General features: G+C 44.1%; 1 pseudogene; it reads right to left on the bottom strand.

Annotated features, from left to right (window-relative positions):
- Positions 1-17,773, bottom strand: part of LOC115330034 — a 108,489-nt pseudogene extending 90,716 nt beyond the window's left edge.
- Positions 17,774-23,386: the final 5,613 nt, after the last annotated feature.

Below are 23,386 nucleotides of genomic sequence, written 5' to 3'. Positions count from 1 at the left end.
GAGAGAGAGAGAGAGAGAGATAATATTTTCCCTACGCCCAGGGACACACATTTTTGGCTAAGGAGGTAGAGCGGGTGCGTGGACACAAATGGGAGGTGTGCGTTTTGCTGTTCGTTTAAAAATATGTTTTTTTCAGTTGATATAGACTCTTCGTCAGAAGCTGGTTACCCTGCATTTTCTTCGACAACGAGTGCAAACTAAATGCGCTACAACCAGACGACATTCAGTGTCAGATTCTCGTCTCTTGCGTGGGACCTATCTTTTAGAGAAGCTGGGTGTGCGGATCAAGGTATCTCAGTGCCTTGATTCTTGCACATCTTCGTCTCTAGGGGTTCGAAAGCATCCAGCGATCGAAGACGACGCCGGAGACGCCACCTCAAAGCCACCATGGGTAGAACCAATGAATGCGCTCAGGATTTCTAAACGGCGACGGATGTTGGTTGCGCGTTCGTGGTTTTTGCAAAACGTGCTGCTGGCGGTAGGTACGTGTGCATGCAGCGCACCTGCTTGGTTATCTCCGTGTAACTACCGCACAGCTAGGGAGTTTACCCCGCCATTGTGAGTACCTCGAAATATATTTTTTGTGACGAAATACTTGGTTGTTCCTGCATGGTCTCATCGCTTTTGTCTACAGTTGCTTGCGGCCAGGTTTATGTAAACGTTGGCTCTTATCTCCTTTTTGAGTAACAACATACATATAAACCCAATGTGTGAAATATATTTCGAACAACACTTCAACTGCCTTTTAGGTCTATGCTTCACAGCCATATTGGCATATAAAATGTTGATGGGTTGAGGGAGTCTGAAAGGCTGAGCGTCTTAAGCTTTAAAATGGTTTGAAGGGCAGAGAGGCTTGACGGGCTGAAGGACTATGAAGCGGTGAAAGTCTCCTATAAAACACCAGGGCTCAAGTTTTATTTTCAGTAGAAAGAAATTCCACTAAATTAAGGGTAACCCTCGTTGGGCGGGTGCTGACAGCCATTTGGAAATCGTTTCCATATTTTCGTAGCAGGAAATAAAAATCTATGGGCGCAAAGTAGTCCTCTGTGAAAACGAGACTTGCTCATTGGAAATTATTGCTTTCCGCCTCGTTCAGATGCACAAGCATTCAGGGGCACCTTGCTTTTTTTCTAGTGAGATAATTTTTGCAAAAGATGATGAACTGATTCTCCGGAACCTCCATGTTTCTGGGACTGTTTGGAATTCAAACACGATAACTGCAGCATCACCCGAAGCCCGTACTAGTGCCCAATGAGTGTTTGAATTTGCTAGTTTAGAAAGGCTTGATCACCTGCATTCCACAACAAGCGAAGCTAAAAATACGCTCGACATATGCGTGGCAATCATTTTACCGGCCATATTAAGAGCTGTTCTAGATACTTTCGTTGCTTTTTATAAATTGCTTTCACCGTTTATCCTCTCTATCCCTTTTCAACGCCTGACATAAGCAAGTGGCCAGTCTCGGAGACACAACTACGCCTTTTGCGCGCGCGCCTTTGCGTTCAACTTTTCACCTGGTTTCCCAAGGGCGAAAGTCTGCACGAGTGCCACAACGCCACCAAAGGCGGCATACCGCCGCAACCGACGAGCGGTTGCGATTAAGGGTTCTCGCCGCTAGGCTTAGTGGGGTTTGCGGAACCTTTCCCAAGCGTCATACCCTGTATATGAACCCCAGCGCCGAGGTCGGAGGACGCTTGTACCCATTTAGCTGGTGGGTGTCCGACGGTGGGCTTCGAAACGATCACCTCCCGTAGCCGAAGAGGACGGTCCGTGCCACTGGGCCACGGCTCCGGTTCGCCCTTTGATAGTATTTTAATGTTTATAACCACTTTCGCAACGTGAACTGGAAGGCTATTATACTATGCTCAGATATTGGTAGCCTCGTCATATATGGCACATATATGAAGTTGTAGCTTTGACTAATTTCATCCCGCGAAAGCACGGTCGCTCTTCCACTTCCTTCACTGGTTTTGATGAGAGCTACGCGAGGCGTTACGTAAGAAAGCAAAGTATGACACAATGTAAAAACACACTGGCCTTTGAGAAATGCAGGGGGCTGTTCAAAGAGCAGCGCAAAAGGGCGAGAGGGCTGATCCAGTGTGACAAAGAAAATTGGCGATATACGGGTGAATGTAATTTAAAACGTGACGTTTAAAGAGCAGCGTAAAAGGGCGAAAAAGCTGATCCATTGTGACAAAGAAAATTGGCGGCATACGGCTGAATGTAATCTAAGACGTGACCCAAGCGTTTTTATTTAACTACGCGAGACCTATAAAGTAATCCAGTCGATTTCTTTCAATCGTTTCACAAAACAATGCTGGATACATAAATGACCCATCTGCGGTCTTCAATCGTTTAGCAACATGCTTTACTTTCCTATGCTTACACTTGAAAGTGCAGTCCTCAGAATTAATAAACTTCACTAGAAGAAGTTAGGCACTCATGATGGATATTCAGCTTTCATTTTAAGGAATGTAAATATATTTTTTTTTTACCTTTGTTGCAATAAATTTTAACTTATCATTGAACTCAACACCTTTCCCGCCGAAAAAAAGAGTGGAGTGCCAATATTTGAATAAGGGTCCCTTAGCGAAAACTAAGACGTTTGAAATATACCACATTCTAATTTGAGTGTATTTGAAGTACAGCTTATAATTGCAAGTACATAATAAATGAACCGGAAATATACAGTTCCTTTTTTACTTAGCACTAAGGTATATTTCAGAAAATCTTTTTCAAATACCTTTATTTGAACTACATTTGAAGTTTCCTTCATGCGTTCTGAAATATGTAAATACTAAATTAGTAGGCACAAAATACCTTTCATGTAGATTTTTAAAAGTATTTATTTATTTCATGCAAAATATACTGCAACCCTAATGAAAATGCCGCGATCAAAAATATGTGCAGAATACTGTTAAAATACCTGGGAATCGTAAATACTGTTATATTATATTCTAAGTATCTTTTGACTGCAATACTTTGGTAGTCTGATTTAAACTAATAGAAGTATTGAAAAGCTCGCCTATCAGACGTTCATTTCAAGCAGATGTAGAGTACACTCAAATGCCCAAATACATTTGATTAGTATTGTCAATTGGGTTGTGCAGCACCGCACTGATAGATCAGTCGAGTTTATGTAATTGTTCCATTTTTTTCTATCAAGAACACACCTGAAGAGTTTCTTGCACACTAATCACAAATGGGGTTCGGGAACTGCAACCACAACACTTTTTGATGCTGAAAGCTTTAGTAAGTGCTGTGAGCAGATATGTTTGGCGTGGAATTGTGTTAGCACAATGTTAGTTCACTGAATGTGTATGCTCACCATTCTACGTAATGGAGGTAGTGACTTTAATATAGCGACGTTAATAACCATATTAAATAGTCAACTAGTAAAGAAAAGCAATACAACTATTTTAAAGTGAAGAAACTAGCTTGACTCGCTTCATCCTGGGTGGTGCTATGCAGAAAAGCAATAGCGTTTCTTCTAGTAGCCGTTTTTGTGGGTAATATTTAGCGACTGCGCCGAATTATTATTAGTTGTATTAATGCTTTTATTAAGAGATATCGTTCACGAACTTCAAAACACTCTTTCCCCTTTGACAGACTCCCGAGGAGAAGATCGAATACTTGGAACCTTAATAAGTGCAGGCCTGGTCACCGGCCAAATGATTACCTTCAATGTGTAGGCTATATAAGGCTCTAGTGCAGTCAATGGGACTGTGATTTTGGTGCTCAGTGCGTCAAGGTAATTGTGTTTGTGTTCGTTTCTAATGTGTATTCGTGGGATTTATTTAGAAATGCCTTCAAATACCACACGAACACATTTATTAACAAAATCCCCCAAAAATGTGCGACTGGTTTTTTTAGTGCACAAATGACATCTTGAGGGGGAAGGAATTATCTTTTGGTATATCTAAAGTCTTTTCTTATTAATATTTATGATATATTTTGACTACCTTGCACACGTTTTTCGAATGGGGACAAAATAATACAGAATGAATACAAAATGAATATCGATATTCAATATAATTCAAATTCGTTTCAAGTACGGCCTCTTTTTGCTAAGGGGTGAAAGGGATGCCTCTATAACTATCTCCCGATTTATTGACTCTGCTCTTTTTCAAATGATATTTCAAGTATTCCCTGTTCAAGTCTTGCCTTTGTCAAAACCAACACGGTTTTTGTAGAGGTCGGTCGGCCAAAACTAATCTCGCATGTTTTTTTTTGTTTGTTTCTAAATATACGTCGCTTAAGGTAATGCCACGGGGGCAGGGTTGATGCAACTTACTTTGATTGCACGAAAGCTTTTGGACTTGTTGTCCGTAAGTTGTATATAGCTGAGTTTTCGCTTTGGGCCTGACTAGGCCCAAAGCGACAAGCTATTTGGGTCGAAGGTTAAGCAAAGTGCCTTTTTAGTGATTGTTTTAATCACCCGATATGTTAAACACAGGAGTTCCACAAGGGTGCAATTTAAGGTCACTTCTTTTAATATTTAATTAGCTATTTAGTATGTTCAGCGCAGAACTATGAGCTACTCCAGTTTGCTAATGATATTAAGAATTACGGTAGAACAAGTTTCATCCCAGATGGCCTTCTGCTGCAAGTCGATATTACTGCAGTCCAAAACTGGTGCATGAAAATATTCTCTTAACCCCTGTAAAACGAAAGTTGTTTCGATTATACGGAGAAGAAGCGGCATCATTGATTTTTATTCTATGTTTAGTTCGATGATTGTAAGGTCGGCTTGTATTCGCTACCTCGGTGGCCACTTCGACTAACGCCTTTTGTTTACTGCATATGTTTGGAAACTTGTTAGTGATTTTTTAGAAGTGCTGGGCGTCATCTCTCAAGATACTCGTCATTTTAGGTTTCATGAACGCGTGATTGATTTATTTCGAGCCACTCTTTTATCTAAGCTGGAGTTGAGTTCACACGTATGGTATTTTGTCGATGGTGATTTTTTTGGAAAGAGTGCAGCGTCGTCTTGTGTGTATCGTTTACGGTATATAGATTGGGAGGTGTATTTGTTTTGACCATGACATACTTAACTTGTTTGACCTATGTCTTTGTGTGATTGGAAGCTGGCGAGAAACATTTATACATAAATTAATAAACGGCATATTTTGTACTCTGTCGTTTCTTAGTGGCATTTTGTTCTGTGTTCCAAGGAAGCACAATAAAGCGTTCACGTTGTTTTACCCAATGAATGTTATTATCAGATCATCAATAACTGGCACACAATTATCCTTTAACCGCGATTATCATGACCTTGCCTTTTTTGCTTCCTTTCTTTACTGTGAGAAAACACATGTTAACACGTTGATGAGAAGTCTGAGGTGTGTTTTAAATTTTAGTTTCTACGTTTCTATGCTTACGTATTTGTTTTGTCCTTCGGTAGTTCTCTTATAAAGTGCAAACTATCAAGACGAATGCTGCTTCTGGCGCACTCTAAAGAAAACCAATAAATCAATAACTGACCCCCTTAGTGGCACCTAGGCTACTCTAAAGCCTTGAAGAGAGTTTCCGAAATCTACTTTTGGCTGGGTATCCGGCCTCATATCTCACACTATGTTCCCCCTTGGTAGTCATGCCAGTCCTTGATGCCTCGCCGTCAGAAGCGAAAAGGACCGATGGACAGCATCTTGACGGAGGAATCCATAGCAGAGCTCAGCATGGATCTCATCAGGGAGGCAGCACTAACATGCTTTTCTGGCCATCGACAAATTTACGAAGTTTCTGGAGCTCTTGCCACTGCGAGCTCCACACTCTGAGAAAAAATTGAGGAAAAAAGTAGCAACGGCACGCCTTTCTCCCTTCTACTGACGCGCCCCCAAGCGGACACGACAAAAGGGGAGGAACGAAACGTTTTTCTCCTTCTCCAGGCAGACGGGAGAAAGCTTTCGCCCTCCCGACTCATCTTCTTTCAGTTTCGTTCTTCGAGCAGGTCGCGCACGTTGTTTAATAAATAACTGTTGAGTTGATTGAGCTTCAGCGGCAGCGAAGGCCGCCTGTAATTCCGTTTTCTATTCTAAACGTGCAGAACGGTTCGGTTGCATTGACGTTTTTATCACTAATTTTATCAAACGAGCAAACGAAGCCGCTAGAAACAGCGAACTTCCGGAGCGGTGCCAGCAGCGCCACGTACACTGGGTAGGATGCCCGTCTCCGGATTGCGGGACTCACGCGGCACGGAACTACAGTGGCGAAACCACACGGAGCTGTGTCGACGTTTTCCACGTTATGGAAACCGCAGGAACTGCGTCCAAGACAGGGAGGTTTTGCTGCCGGCTGCCTGGGTGCCTTCCGTGCTGAGTTCGGTTCTTTTTTCCGATGCCTAGTGCAACCGGCGTTCAACGTGGTTCTGTATTTGTGCGTGTCAGCCACACAGCTGCAACATCATGATGGCAGTGTTGTAGGTTGTGAACAGAAGACCGGAATTATTGCCGATGTGACCGTGTGTTCGCGTGTCAGTGGTGTAACAACAAGATGAGATGGCGTAAACTGCCGGGCATTGATGCCGCTCGTCGGGCCGTGATCGGAGGGGGCGGGGTGTCACAGGTTGACACTTCGTTTTACATTAAAAAGCTTAATACTACTTGAGGGGCTACGTGCAATCGATCAACGTGCGGATAGCCATTTTGGAACGCTGGTCTGAACAGTATAAGCTCCTATCGTACAGTGGCCAATGTGACTGTCGGTTGTCTCGTCCCCGAGAGCGATTGCGCTCTGGGGCAAGGACAACAGTACGAAATCGTGACGCAAAGCACGTATATTTACAGTGTGCAATTTTAGCATTAAAAAATAATAGTAGGTAAAATAGAGAAAAAAAGCTACCCTTTATTTTGCTGTTTAAATATACTACGGTTCCTGGATAAACTGCCCTCCAAGCGGCACGCTGGGATGAGCGCTAGAAGTTTTCGGGCTCGCCACGGCGTAGCTCCGTACACTTAACACCTGCCGCAAGTCGCGGCTTTGACTGCATTCAAGTTGATCGAAACGCGATTTCTCAGCCCGTGAATCATCGATTCCAACTGAGTGAATATCCGCTCTACGGAGAGTAATTCAAGACGGCAATTGCGGCTTTGCGCGAACAGCACAAATAAGAAAAAAAACAAAAAAACGAAACAATAGAAATGCAGGCTACGACGTGCCGTGCGGGGAAACAAACTCATGGCTTCGAACCGCATTGGAGCGGCTTGATTTATTGTTTTCGAATAATTACGGCATGATCGAGCGTTTGCTTTTTAATAAGAGATTCATCCCCTGAGCCATTCAAAATACTCTCAGAGGTATAACATTGCTGGAAAAAATTTAACACGCTGGGAATATTTTGTATTGCTTATTCAGTCACCGAAAAATTCCGTCCGTTCAAAACGACCAGTATAAAACACGGAAACGCAGAGAACGGGTGTAGTTTTCGGGTTATTATGGTGTTCCGTTGTATTGATATTGGAGTGCTTCGTGTATGTGCTCAATGTATGTTCACCTGATGCTTGTAATAAGCGCAATGTGTATTGTAGAGGATTCCCACGCGCAAGAGTGGCCTGAGGAAATCAATTTTTTTGTAGAACATGAATTGGGCGGTACCTAGCGCCATCTAGCCTAGCTAGTTGCAATTACTCTGCTTGATCCCGTCATCTGGTGGCTAGCGATGTAACCTTCTTTCACGCTACGCGATAAACAGCGGCTTCGAGTTCGCTCTTTCGAGAGCGGCTTTTGGTTTCGCGGATTGAGTTTGCCGTTCTCCGTGATGTGCGGTTGACGAAGGAATTGTGACTCGAGGAACACCAAAGGTAAGACGCAAAGTGCGCGAAGTAACTGGGTGTCGGTTTCGGTTGTCTCCGTTTAATATCGCAGTGCTGTCGACGAGAAGACTGAGTAACTGCTTTCGAAACGGAAGTTTCTGTGCCTGTGGGGGGAAAGTCAAATTTTGAAGTTTTATGTGCCAAACCAACGACGGGCATCTGGCACGCCCCAGCGGAGGTCTGAGGATTAATTTGGACAACCTGGGGATCTTTTGACGTGCAACCGAAAGCTCGGTTACACGGCGCCTTCTCCGCAATAACCTGTGGGGGGAATTAGGCTTCGGAAATTAACACAATTCGCGGAAAGCTCCTGTTACGCTTTTATTTGCTGCTCCTCTCGCCCCGTACAAGAGACGTAGCGTCCTCGTCAAGTGTTATTGGGCTCGATTCGATTGAGATGCAGGCGACGGAGGAACTTTGCTCCCCTGCTTCAGGGACGAAAGTTTCTCCCTTTCTAAAGGAACATAGGTTACAAGACCGTTCCTCCCCTAAGGGAGGAACCCCGGCCAACTGTCTATGCCGGGCAATGGTGCGACAGGTTCCGTGGGGGAGATGACTCCCAGACCACCAGACGCCCGTAAATTGTTTTCTGGAACACCTACGAAGAACCCACGAGCAGCAGAGCCACCACCACAAAAAACACCCGACAGCAGGCCGGGTTACAGATGGGTAAAGCGATGCACTGTCACCTGCAGATCTTCAGCGATGCAAACAAAGGTGTCGCAGCAAAACAGACACCCAGATAATTTGAGTACCTGCGCTTAAATTGTCTGGGCGTGCTATTTCGGGACCACAAAGGTGTCACAGCAAGACAGGCACCCAGACGATTTGGGCGATTTGTTGTATTGAGGTAGGTTACGGTGAATGATTATAGATTGAAAAACCGTAACCTTGGGAGACCGGCAGCACTGTCACATGTTGACAAGCTCGTGAAGTTCTGCGAGGGCCGGCTGGAGTCATTTTTAGGGGGCAAGAATTTGAGGGACGGAGCTGACCAGAGCCGTATATAAAGAGAGTCCGGTCAATGGAAGTAGCCGGCGGGAGCGGGAGTGGAGGGACGAAAGCGGTGCCGCCGACAGTGCCGCATATTCACCCTGTGAGGAACTTGCTAAGTACTTATGAGCGGGGATGACCGTGAAAAATTTGTGTAGCACGGCAGAGGTTTGCTTCCTCACCGCTACCAATTCAAGTGCTTGTCTTCTCTGTACTTCCAGTAAATTGCGTTCACGATGAAACCATAACTGCGGCTTGCGATTCCGCGGTAATTATGGTGGGTCGGACACAAAAATATTCCAATCCTAACAGCTTCCTTCCGCTGGTGCCAGCAGCGTCAGGCTCGTAATGACGCAACCAATTAAAATATTTGATGTCGCAATGAATCATTCAATATATACCATGTCACAAGACACTTGCATGGTCATGCAGATATTTTTATTCAGTTCACTTTAAATTAGAGCCAAAATAAAAATATCATGAAAAACGAAAACAAATAAAACAAATATCGAGATATATATATATATATATTTTAGGCATGATGAGTGGCACGTAAACTCAGTATGCGGATAGGACCACTTTTGCGGCTTGCGCTCCTCGACGAAAGAAAGCGCGCAAGTTGAGTGGCTAAATTCGTATCAGAAGATCCAGCGATAATGCGGAGCCAGCGGCGCGTAGGCGGTCACACCGAGTGCCTTGATTTCGCGGCCTGGAGGTGCCGAGCGCTCCTCCGGCGGCCGATGGGGTCTACAGAAGAGTCAGCAAAACCGTTATCATCAGCCATAGCGCTGCGCAATGGCGGCACATGCTCAGATGCGTGCTATTTCGGGTCCAGCGTGTGCCGGAAGATGTCGCACGCGCTGTGCGGAGCGCACCGCTCCCGCGCTCAAGACAGGTTTGATGCCAAGCGTACATCCATGTATAACTGAAAAGAGATCGGTGAAAAAGGAGAGTTTCAAGCTGCTGTGTGCCTTTTCTGATCCAGTAAACGTAAAATTGGCGAGAAAATTATTCCGAGACATGAGGCAAAACAGTGAATGTAAGGTGTGCTTTGGGGAATTGGGCCAAAGCTCCCATGGTGTCGATTTCGCAGTTTTTACTGTGTGCTCCTTTCTGGCCGCAGCAGCGCCTGCCTTCCGAGCGCCTCCTGCTAGTCAGTGTAATCCTGCGAACCCGGTCTCTTTGGCCCGCGTTCCCGCGTCGCGTGTGTCACCAGGGTTCTTACCCTTGCCGCCGAGCAGGATTCCACTGCAGCACCTACCCCCGTCGAAGTCAGAGTCCTTCTTGGTAACGCGGCATGAAGCGAGTCGGCGCCCGCTGCGGCCAAGAAGGTCACATTGGGGCGGCGCGCAACACTCCTTGTTGCAACCAGTGTTGCACTTTGAGCCCAAACACTGAGGGCCGCTGCTCGCCGTGCCGGCGGTGCGGTCACAACCACGCAACGACGCACAGCACCTTGCGACGACAGTTAAGCGTGCCGCCGGTCCTGCGCCCTGTGGACTCCCAGCCAGCAAGGCGAATTCGGCCAGCGACGTTCTGCGAGTAAACCTTCAATCTGTGGTGGCTCCTGCACCCGACGATACGGTATATTCCGAAGCTATTCAAGGTGCACCAGCCCAACCTGCAGCTGCCGTCGTCAACGACACCACGGACGACGAATCAGGCGGTTGGCTCCTTATTAACGAACCTGGGCCGGACGCGTTGCCTGCAAGCCCAGAGTAAGCGGCCTAGGGGGCAACTACTTCGTCCAGGAACGATCCGGGAGCGATGCGACGCATCCTCCTCGGGGCGACAGTGTAGTCTACCGACGGCAACTAAGTGTCGACGCCTGATGAAGACTTTGGGATCACATCTGCACCGGAGCGCAATGAGGTAGACATTAAAGCACTTCCTAGCACCTCGAATTCGGACGCCCCAAGGCGCAACACCACGCGAGTTTTAAAAATGGATAAGGTGCGTTGAAACGAGAACCGTCTGGTTGAGGTTCGCCTCACCCCGTAACTTTGAACTCCGTACGTCACCGCCCTTTTTTGTTTCAATAATGTTTCCGCCGTTTACGCTTACTTACTTTTTTGTTTTTGCGTGGCTCTTTGTTTAAGAAACCACATTTTATACATAGCGTCCAACGCTTAGGAATATATAAAAGTAGTGCGCATAAAAAAAGTGTTACCCCGCGCATTTTCTGGAGGAGAGTTCTAACGCACTACTCCCGCGATCGCGGGAGTGGTGCGTTAGTTCCGCCCTAAAACCGCCGGCTTCCACTCAAATGCAGTTTCCAGACGATGTGTTTTTTTTTGTCCTTTTTAGATGTTATTTAAGTTTTTGAATCTTCCGGCAATGCATATTTTAGTTCGTCATCTGCATTGTAACTGTATTTTGCCTCCAGCACCAAGTTACATGTTTTATACATGCAGAATGAAATGAGGAATTCCATCGACAGCACACATGTTCGCAAGTTTCAGCTGTATAATTAAAAATTAACACACAAGCTATATTTGTGTTCAGTACAATTTATTTTTAACAACTGTTTTCATTCGTCTCCATACGTTTCTTCCATCATGTGCTTCATAACATACCGAAGACATGTTACTTAAACGAGATCTGTGTAAGTCTGGATCTCATGTTTAGTTGTAAATGCAATTAGAAATCTATCAGTTTGTTTGAGCCTTTGTGCTCAGATTTGAGGCATAATTTTATACATCCACTCGCATCACTGTAACACAAAAAATTAACAATCAATAAGAACAACATTAATTGACCATATATTATGCCCCTTTCACGTCACTATCTTCCTAAGAGGAGAAATAAAACGTGTCTGGATTTTTGTCATAAACATTTTACTTAAGCATACTAACTCAAGCGCAGCACGAGAATACTGGAGCGCAACACCACCGAGCAAGAGGCTTTTTTCGGGGGGTGTTGTTTTAGGCTCAAAAGAGATATCTTTATGTTATGTCATTAACAGGCACAGGTCTACTGTTAAGACTGCAATAATAATAATAATAATATTTTTTATTTAGACAAGTGTCTAGGAGGATGGGGCAAAAGGCGATTTAAATCGCCTGACAGGGCTCCATCCCCGTGTACAGTCAGCAGCACAACGTACAGAAACATAGGAACTAAACAATCAAATACAAATAGTGGGATTACACTGAGATACATTGATATAACAAAAGAAATGCGGCCGGAAACTTTAATAAATCATGTTATACCTGAAAGGTACTTTTTCAGTGTTCGTTTAAATGTGTATATTGTGTTGGAATTATTTATCATGGACAGTATTTCAGGGTGGTTGTTTAATAGCTGTGCTATCTGATTAAGTATTCTTTGTTTACCGTAGTTTGTGCGTACTCTGGACTGAGTGTAGTGGGTATGGCGAAATGAGTATATTGATGCATTGTTGATGTAATTTTCATGTACAAACTGAGGGTGTGCTTTTATTTTGTAAAACATGTAAATTGCCAGTTTTTGAATGAGTGATTGTTCTACCGTAGGAAGAGAATACATGATAAAATATGGGCTAGAGTGTTCCTTATATGAGATATTGGCAATTGACCGTACTGCTCTTTTCTGTAGAATGAGCAGCTTGGATATACAGGTCTGAGAGCACGTACCCCATACCAAACTGCAGTAATTTAAACGAGAATGAACAAGAGTAAAGTATAACTGTCGTTTTAACCAAACCGGAATGATATATTTGAGCCTATTTATAATGCCTATTGACCGGGAGATGTTTGGCCGGATCTGATCAATATGATAAGACCAATTAAGGTTTTCTTGAAAGTATACACCTAAAAACTTGTGAGCTTTTACATATTGAATTTCACTATTTCTAAATCGTAGGTTAAGTTCTTGATTAATACTTTTATTTTTTGCTCGAAATATCATATACTTTGTTTTCTCGGTGTTTAGCTCTAATTCATTACATGTCAACCATGCACTTAACTCTAACATCCAATCATTCGCAAGTGATTCAAGTTCATCTATGTTGGCACCAGAAAAAAATACGTTTGTATCATCGGCGTATAGCACAATGTCAGGTGTGTGGGGAATGTTGACAATATCATTAATATACGCCAAAAATAAGAGTGGTCCGAGGATAAACCCCTGGGGAACACCATATTGTATTTTAACGATTTCTGATTTCTCGCAACTTAAAGTCGCATATAGCACACGATCTGATAAGTAATTTTGAATAAGTTCTAGGGCTACTCCTCTAATACCATAGTTATACAACTTCTTCAGAATTATTTCATGCTTAATAGAATCAAACGCTTTCCTGAAATCTAAAAATATTCCTAATCTGTAAAGCTTGATCTCAAAATTGGTTAAAATTTTGTCCTTGATTTTCAGTAAAGCTTCCTCGGTTGATTTCCCTTTTTTGAAATCCATATTGTTGTTCAACAATTAGGTCATGTTTAATAAAATGGTCCGACATCCTGGAGTTTATTATCTTCTCTATTACTTTTGGTAAATACTGGCAATACAGATATAGGTCTGTAGTTGTTTAAATTATTAAGTGGCCCACCTTTGTGTATACTGATACTCGGGCGATTTTTAATTGAGCAGGAAATATCCCGGTGCTTAATATTTTATCACAGATTGCTGATAGTGGTTGGCATATTACCCCAGCAATTGCTTTTTTAGGTTCAACTTTCAACTCATCATCGCCGCATGCGCCGCTGTTTCTTAATGAATTTATTACGTTAAGCACTTCAGCCTCTGTAGTTGGTGACAAAAATATAGACTGTTGTAAACATACGCGGGTATGAAATTCAAAGTTTCTTTCCCGCGTATGTAGGTCGGAGCGCCCGAAAGCAAAAAATGAGCATTAAATAGATTTGCAAGTTCTCTACCAGAATAATCCACGTCATGTATTCTAAGGACATTGGGAATGGTACTGCTTGATTTGGACATCAGTTCTTTTGCCGTCTTCCATACTTTCACGTATGGAAGACTTATGTTGAATTGTAATGAATTTATTTTTATAATAGTTTACTTTCGCCTTTTTTATGTCGGAGTTTAACTTGTTCCGTCTCTTTTTGTATTCAGCCAGTATATCGAGGTCTTTTGTTTTTATGAATGTGTCGTAAAGTTTATTTCGCTCATTAATTCGTTTGAGAAGTGTTACGGTATTCCAGGGTTTCCGTGATTTCTTGTGTCTTTTGGCTTTCCTAAATGGGAACGCATCTTCATAGGCTTCTTTTATCTTTTCTATAAACTTATCGTAGGACTTACTAGGGTTTGGCTCATTGTATATATCATTCCAGTGTATGGCCGATACAAGCATAACGAAGCGCTCGATACTATAATCGTTTATGTCTCGATAATAAGGGTTAGTTATATTCGTTTTATTGTAGCCGACGTTTGCGCATGGAAGAAAGCAAAAGAGAGGTAGGTGATCACTTAAATCCACCGTCAGTACACCAGATACTACGCCATTTCTCATTGCATTGGTCAAACATAAATCAATTAAAGTTTCCGTCTCAGATGTAACGCGGGTAGGACAATCAATTACATTTTCATAACCATTTGATTGCACGAGATCTAAAAATTCTAATTGCCATGAGTCAGACAACATCAGATTAATATTAAAATCACCAACTAGTCCCGTACGAAAATGTCAGATATGGCCCTGATATATTTTATATACGTTCAGATATGATAATATAAGCAGTCAAATAGGGCTGTATTTAGCCAGATATGGGAGCTAATACGGCTGTATTTCGACAGATAGGTGGGCAAATACTGCCAGATCTGGCCGTATAAGTGCGTAAATACGTCCATATATCACCATATACGCGTGCAAATATAGCGCCCCTGATAATGATACATGGGCCCGTTTCAGTCGTGTAAGCAACAAGTTATATGTACTCGCTAAGACACTAGTTGATTGATGTATATTGCATGAGTCTCATGTAATTGGTTAACTATTGTCAACATCCTGAAAGTGAAGTTATTCCAGGTATTTGGACCAATTAATCAATTGCGCAATGTGAAGGATGAAAGACAAATGAAATTTGGTTGTATGTTTGATGTGTGACGATATGACGAAGTGCGATCGCAGCGCGAGTTAATCAAATAATGGATTTTAGTCGCAGCTCTTAGGCACCCGTTTCCGAGCTAAGCGATGTTGGCGTCGCTATCGGTGTAACTGCCCCGCTAAATTTAGCATGAAATTGAATTGGTATGTATGTCACGTGACGTCAATTTTCCCGCAAAATCTGGCAGTGAAACTAATTTTTTTTTTTTTTTTCATGTTTCCCGCTAAATTGAGCGTACCGTTAGCTTACTCAAGATGCAAGACGCTACTTCGCCGTCCCGAATCCTTTTCCCTTCGAACGGAAGCCGTTACGCCCGGAGTACAATACGCGGCTCTTTCAAAACCGTTCGCGCAGCATCGCATCCGTTCGTTTGCGAGCGACGGCGATTCATCGTGTGTTGAAAGTCGGAAGATGTGCTGTCCGTGGTGTCTTTTATGTATAACTCGTTCGTAAAAAAATCTGAAACAGTGTAGACGTGATTTTAAATTTATTGGTAGAAATACATACATACATAATATATATATATATATATATATATATATATTTATTTATTTATTTATTTGACGACATCATGCACAAAAAAATAGTCGCGTTAATTTTTTCATTTAAAATTATAATGCGGTTTATACAGCGTAAAACATATTATCTTGAAACTTGCATCGTTTTGAGTTCAAAAGCTAGACTTCATAGAGCTGTATGTTCACTCGGTATTGACAGCAGGGTAGACGCTACGCGTGTTTTAGGCAAATCGTGTCTCCGGTTAGGGTCACGTGACTACAGTCTAGAATCTGGTGACAAAGCAGGGCATCGCACCTACCTGGCGCCCAAGGTCACACATAGCACTCACAGCACTGTCAACCTTCGTTACAAGTGACACATCTCCTGGTTGTGGCCCCAAAAGATAAGCCTTTTGTTCGTGAAACCCCGTTTTGGCCGCTCCTTCGATCCTTTTCTCTCTCCCAAAGGTGAAAGCGTTGTAAATGGTGAGTGGTCACGTGGTTTGACGGATGACGCGTTAGCCGTTGCCGATCTCGGAATGCGTTTAGCCGGACCTAGTTTGCCGTGTGAATGCGTACGTCTGCTTCTGCAAGCGATTTCTTCAAAGAAGCCCAAGAATTTTTTGTGATGCGTTTAGTGTTCGGTTCTACAAACGACAGCTTGTGTTACATCGTGTTGAATCTTCAGGGCACCTTCTCGTTTCTGTGTTCAAGTGGTGGTTTTGCCGTGGCCGTGTCGACATCTCCCTCGTACAACACCTTTGAAGTCGCGTCTCGTCAACGTAAGTGCGCTGCAACCTACTTCGTGACAATTGATCGTCTTTCCTAAATGTATTCTTCCAGATTACCTCTAGATTTAGGCCGTGACTATCTCCTGGCAGCCTGGAGAATCATTGTGCAGAATGTTTCGGCGTTGGTGCGATTGCGCTAAAAGCAGAAAGTTTCGACATGCCGCCGACAAAGTTTTGACGTGTCGCCAAAAAACAACAGCAGCACAGACTCTTAATTACGCGTTCCAAAATTTTACGAGCGGCTTTACGAGTCGCGTGTAGATTGTTACGATTTTGCGATATACTGGTAAACAATGCTAGGTCATCCGCGGGCGTATCCCTCTCCGCCCGCTTGTACTTTTTCTAACTTGACGGACACTCTGTCTCGCGGTTCATGCTGACGAAACGATCGTCGGTATACCGGGTAATTGGTACAGCCGAACGCGGCACAGTTTACCATTGCTCCCGCTGTGGAGGGTCGAAGAGTCAACTACCAGCACGGTGAATACCGTTTGTTTTTTTTTTTCTTTATTCTTGCAGATTGTTTTAAAAGAAGCCATGAACGCTACACTTATGTGGTTTGTGCGAGAGTGATACGCCCAGGGGGACGTTATGTAGTTTGCTAATTTTTACGATAAGTCGGCTAATTAAATAAAATTCATTAATTAATTTTTAATTAGTGAAAATAGAGATATGGTTTCAATTAGAAACTTGCTGAGCGTCGTCCAAAACCCCTAAACCAGTAATTTTTAGAAAGACTGAGAGCGTGTGAAGCGCAGTAGTGCGCTGAAGTTACCACTTGTAAACCAGGCACAAGGCAGATAAGAGACAAAAAAAATGCGCGGGCGTCTTAGCGAAACCGCTAGCCTTGTACCTGCTCCACGAGTGGTGGCTTTAGTGCGCTTCTCACGCGCTGAAAGACTTTCTGAAAATGACTGATTTAGGGATTTTGGACGAGGCCCCGCTAGCTGCTTATTGCAACCGTATGTCTATTTTCACTTATTGAAAAGTTCATTAGTGAATTTTAATTAATTAGCCGAGTAATCGCAAAACTTAGCGCCTACGTAATGTCCCCCTGGGCGTATAACTCTCGCAGAAACCGCATAAGTGTAGCTTTCATGACTTTTTTTAAGAACAAATCTGCAAGAATAAAAAAAAAAAGCACCCTGATATGAAAGGCAGATATACCCCTATTTGGCAGACCCAGATATGGATGTATAAAAAATTGGGCAGGTCTGGTTATATAAGGTTTATATAAACTGATGTGCTTGATATGGCCAGATCTGCCCAATTTTTTATATATCCATATTTGTTTGTTTTTTATATAAGTCCAGATCTGCCATTTTCGTAAGGGGTACCATAGGAAGTTTACTCTCAGATGCATACTGAAAAATTTCTTGTAAGTCTAGAAAAACACTAGGTTATCCGGATGGCGGTCTGTACACAACACCTATAATGTAATCACGACACCCTACAAGAAGACACTCATAATTCGCAGAGACACGAGTATATTCAGAGATAACACTGCATGCCAAGTAGCTTTTATAGTAAAGGGACACTCCCCCACCTTTTTTCCCAGTTCGAAATATCTCTGTGTGGTAGTAACCGTTAAATTCAGGAATATGTGAATCATTCGTAAGCCATGTCTCAGTGAATGCTAGGATATCAAAACGTAGTTCTAGGCAGTCGAGTAACTGTTCAATTTCGTCACATTTGTTTCTAATGCTTCTTGTGTTTAAATGAAATACAGATAATCTATTGTCATTGTGTGCAATGTTTCCATTAACAAGATTTCTGAACGAATTGTTATCATAATAACTGTGTTCTGTGGAACAACTATCCATTATCGAAAAAAATAAAAGTAAAAGTGAACTTCGCGTTTCTGATTAACGTATCAGCTCCAAGTCATCTTCGCTTGCTATCCTGATAAGACGGTCACCGGCAGCTTTTCTCACGAACATCTTTCCTTCTTTGTGCCATGCAAATCGATAGCCCTTTTCAGCGGTTTTGGTCCTAATCTGCCAGAATAACTTTTTGTTTTGAGCTGTCAGGTTTTCATAGATTCGCACTGTAGATTTCATCCAGACTTTGACGTAGTTCAACTACTCTACTCAAACTACTGTAGTTTAACTACTTTTCCGAGTAACTTGGTAACTTTCAATTACAACTTTATTTGAGTAATTAGTAGTTTAACTTAACTACTTTTTTAGGTAAGTTCTACTCAAATTACTAACTACTTTCAAAGTCCAGAGCTAATTTTGCTCACCACAAAAAGTTTTAAGCGCAGAAATAAATAAGACGCCGGCAGATGAAGTGACGAGCAAAGGGCCCCCCCCACATTCCGTTACCACAGGCGTCCTTGGACCAAGGTGGCGAAAAGCAGCCAAAACATAACACTGGCGCGCCCGAACGCAGGAACAGATGCTTAAAGGCCGACGACCAGACTCGAGATTCTGCAAGGCAGAAGATCCTCCTCACCATGGGCGAGGAGGAAACAGGCAGCGGGGGACAGGGCAGAAGGGGAGAGAGGAGGATGCGAGGGAAAAGTGGAAGGCGCGAACTGGTCGTCGGCCTTTAAAGGAGTCATGAAACGATTTTTCAACTTTTTTCTGTTTAGCTTTCCTCCTCAACTCATAAATCGCGCATTGTACCAAACAGTTCAAGAATTCAGAAAGGGGGGAGTCCCCTCTTGCTTGTGTAGCCGGACACAGCCATTGTCCCCCTAGAAGATTAGCCCGTCGCTCAAAATTCCGACTGGTTGCTTTCCCCACCCCGTTCACCCCGAAGCTGAAAGTGCTGTGGAAGCTACATGCTCGTTGGGCCAGCCACAGATTTTCCACGTGATCACGCTCTCTCGCGCATACCGACCCGCAGGGAATGAGGTCAGGTGATGAAAGGGAGGCGGCTGATTGGTCCGGCAAGCGCGTAGCTTCCACCGCAATGTCAGCTTAGGGGTAAAGGGATTAAGTGAGGTCCGGTGTCGTGTGACGTGCGCTTGGGCCCTGGTGACGCGCTGCGGGGGCCCGGTTATGGTGGCTAGTAGCCCGGTGACGCGCTGCGGGGTCTGCGGATGTATCACAGCGAAAAGGCGGAGAGTTTACGAAGGGAAGGAGGTACGAAATAGTCCGCTATGTTTTGCAAATTTTCGTAGCGAAAGTCAGGCTTCTGACTTTCTACCTTTGAAAATCCCAATATAAAGTGATTTACTCCAGCCCAAAATTCGTTTCATGGGTCCTTTAACAAGCCTTGGTCGGGTATTGACGTAATCCGGTAATGCACATAAGCGCCGCGCCTCCAACTGCAACCGTGAAAGTCAGGGACACACCGAGGGTTGTTGTTGTTTTCATGTTGTCTACCTTTAGTGAGCTCTGACTCAAGCGGTTTGGGGTTCCACGGGTAGGCGCCATTGGAATGACCTCGCAGCTTGGCGCCTAGCTGTTCCCATGGTCGCCTCGTCGCCAGCGCATACTACCTTGCCCAAAGCCGGACTCCCCAGCCCACAAACGCAGACACGGATAATCCGTTCATGGGAGCACCTTCCCGCTTCAAGCTACAACTGTACGAGCGACGATGCTTGTTCACTTAATCCTTCGCGTCCTTCCGACCTTCTATGCCGGGGAAAACCTCCTTTTTGTTGAAAACGATTTTCTTGTCAGGCGTGTCAGGCTACCACAAAAATACAAAAAGTAACTTCGAAAGTAACTTCAAAGTAACTCACTACTTTTTACAGTAGTTAGTAGTTTACTAAATTACTATTACAAATGCGTAATTTCTACTCTACTCCAATTACTTTTGGCGTCACTACTCAGTAACTTAACTTAACTACCTTTTTTGAGTAATTTGTACATGTCTGATTTCATCTGCCTTAGGCGCGCATTTCCCTGTAGCCACTTATCTCGGGTGAGACGTGACGCAAATCGCACTAAGATGACTGGAACTTTGTCGGACTTGGGGGGGGGGGGGGGGGGGGGAGGAGTCTGTGTGCTGCCTCGATATCTTGCTCGGTCAGCTTTGGTAACTGAAGTTGTTCCGAGAGCGCGTTTAGTTGACCCAGTAAGTTTTCATTTGCGGAAGGTGCCAGCCCGTGTACTTCAATGTTTTGCCTTCTACTGTACTGTTCTAGATCGTTCACTTCGCGCCTGAGCTGTTGGACCTCGGTGTCGCCACTTGTTTCCACCCTCTCGATACGCTTTTTTAGCTCGCCGATTTCGTTTTTCTGCTGCTTAACTTCGGTAAGCAGCACGTCATGCTGGTCACACATGACCTGGACCGAGCGCTCGATTCCATCAACAGTGTTCTTGATTTCCATCAATGCGTCAACTTTTGCGTGTAGTGTCATCAAAACAGAGAGTTTTCTACTTATTTCCGCAAGTGTGTTTCCATCATCTTTTTCGTTGCTTGATTTAGGATTTTCACCTACTGGATCAATTCTTGCTTTTGCTTTCTTACAAGTTAGATACGTCCAGGCTTCCTTCGAAACAGCACTTTTCTTTTTGAATGCGATTTTAGACACTCCAGAACACGCCCCCAAGTGGAAGCTGAACTCACATTCAGCACAACACATAAGTGAGTCACTTTTTGGCAAGGGTCCATCGCACGCTATACATGCTGAATCCCCTTCATCATTTGACATCGCACTAAAACAATCCTAAATTTAGTGGTAGCAGTAGGAGCAGCAATGGCAGTGAAACTTATAAGTTTAAGGAAATACAAAAAAAAAAAAAGCAATGCACCAACCTGAAATTGTAAGTGCGACGTATTAGGGCAAGAAGGTACTGCCGTTGCCGCTGCTAGACTGCTTCTGATGCGCCGTCTTGAAGACGGTCGTTTTATCCGCGTTAGCGTGGTGACGTCGCTCAGCCTCTTTGTCGCTGTCCAATGGCGGTCGGGTGATAGCTTGCAGTAGTCGGCGGCGTCCAGGAGCAACGAAGCAATTCAGCGGTCAGTTGGAGCTGGAATTGTGAGTGCGACGTATTAGGGCAAGAAGGTACTGCCGTTGCCGCTGCTAGACTGCTTCTCTCGTTCACAACTGAATGAAAGGCACTTGCAGTCCGAAACGAATACTGTGGAAAAACAAAATAAATGTGTGTCATTTTGTGATTTGTTGGTTTCTGCTTGACCCGGAAGTCTTTCTTTCAGTGATAGCTAGCAAAAAAAAAAAATAGATTTAATTTGGCGATTTTTTTTTGCAAACCTGCAATGATGACAATTCATCCAGCACTCATGACTTCTTTTTTTTTTTTTTGAAGACACGGTTGTCGGACGACATCGAGAGAGGCCCGATTTGCGGAAATTATTGGGACCCTGAAAAGGGCTGCTTTTCCACATGTTTCAAACTGGCAGAGTGCACGTTATTCAAGTTTCTCGGTGCCGCTGATATATGCGCTGGATACGTCGGAGGACGAAAAGTCTTCAATACTGAAAAAAGCCGGCTCAATATAGCTGTCAACGATTATGTCCCGCTCCCATGCTTTATCTTCAAGAGGATAACCCTAAGTACAAGTTTGGCGGTCCTTTTAGGCGATACATGCCAGTGATTCTGTCAGGAGAGGCTTTATTTCTTGCAGCGTAAAAAGTTTGTCCTTGCTCACCATGTAGCCTCTCACCTTGCTTCATACCAGCTCAATGGGGTTGAATTTGCAACGGTACGTAGGCGGCCAGAGGACTTTGTGGCCGTGGGTAGCCGCCAGTGTGTCCATCCGGTATACAGTGCCGGGTCCGTAGGCCTTCTCGGGCAGCTCGAGGAGTTCAGCTCTCGTCATGTCAACAGACCATGAAATTTTTTTCCTGGCGAACCATGCCTGTAGGTCTGCTTTCCGCGTCGACGGCGTAGGTGCTTTTCCCAGAGCGACACGATACGGTGCATTCTCCATCACCATGATGGTGCCGGGGGGGTATCTTGGGTATAAGACGGCCTGATAACCACCATTCCAAGTATGTGCCATTCATCTCGGAGTGGTAGCCCGCAGCGTGGCCCTTCTTAGCCCTGAAGTAATCGTCGGCATCTTCGATAAAGCCTGCTTCGCTGTTACCAGCATGCGCAAGGATCAGACGACCTCGTTTGCCAGACGGCGCTCCAAGACCTGTCGGCGAGCTGTTCATGAACGCATCCTGCGAGAATTTCCCATTCTTGTCCTAACAGACAAATTGCTTTGTGTGTCCATCATTCCCCCAGGTTTTATCTGGGTCGACAATAGACCTGCCTGAGATGGCGTAGGTAAACGTTAGTCCCATTATTTATGTTATTTCAAATCCTACGTTACTTTTAATATAACAATAACATCACGCGACATAGTAGATACGCTGTGTAAGGCCTACTCTTGCGCACAGTTACATAACTATGGGAAAGTGAAATAAAGTACTGCGGAAAACGTGTTGTTAAATCCACGCACCACAATTAAGGAAATCCGCGAGGTCAGCAAGCTGGTGCATATACCTCTATGACGGGGATATTCGACGATTTTGAAATTATGATTGAAACTGTAAAATTGCTCAACGCGGTAATTGGGGGAGCAGCGTTCAGTTTATTTTACCAATATACGAGTTTATTTCACCAATATCCGAGTTTATTTTACCAATATCGCGCGAACACCTACCGTCTCGCAAATCAGCAACGACAGCACCATTCCATTTTGATGCGATGGCACTACCGAAGAATGGCGCACATTACTCTGCGCTTCTTCTCCAAGCAGCAGTATCTGATTGCTTCATCGGGCTGCAGCCGGAAATTGCATGGTAAATGCCTCGACGTCAGTCTCTAGAAGTACAACGTGTTTATGAAAACCGGGACAAGCATTTTCAAGTTTTCCGACTGCACTAGGCGATGAAGCCTATCGCCGAAGGCTGCTGGCGATTCTGCTTCAACCGGCAACGACATTTTAAACGCCCCTGTGGATGAGTCAGCCGCAGTGCAAAAGAGCGCCTGTTCATACCAGGGAGTTTTATGCGTGTCATGGAAAACATGACGAACGAGCTCGGAGTTCTGACTGCGGTATTTAAGTGACTTCATGCGTAAAACCAAAGTTTTTGTTTCAAAGTTCTTCAGGTGTGCAAGAACGCTGTGGACCGAATTCCACTGCTATCGCCGTCACAACATTCGTTTGCAAGCGTCGCCGCAAAGGTCACGGACACAAATACATCCAAGGTTCATGCTCCTCCTGTGTCAACACGGCTGCAGCTGAACTTGCAAGGTCGATACTTGGTCACGAGAATCTGCCGCATTATTAGACAAGCCGACCGGACACCGTGTGCGCTGACGAGCGGAACTTCCC

Source organism: Ixodes scapularis, unplaced genomic scaffold, assembly GCF_016920785.2.
Source record: "Ixodes scapularis isolate PalLabHiFi unplaced genomic scaffold, ASM1692078v2 PGA_scaffold39__5_contigs__length_11793443, whole genome shotgun sequence".
Lineage (NCBI taxonomy): Eukaryota > Metazoa > Arthropoda > Arachnida > Ixodida > Ixodidae > Ixodes > Ixodes scapularis.
Note: the sequence above shows the minus strand (reverse complement) of the source record. Positions and strands in the feature narration are given on the sequence as shown.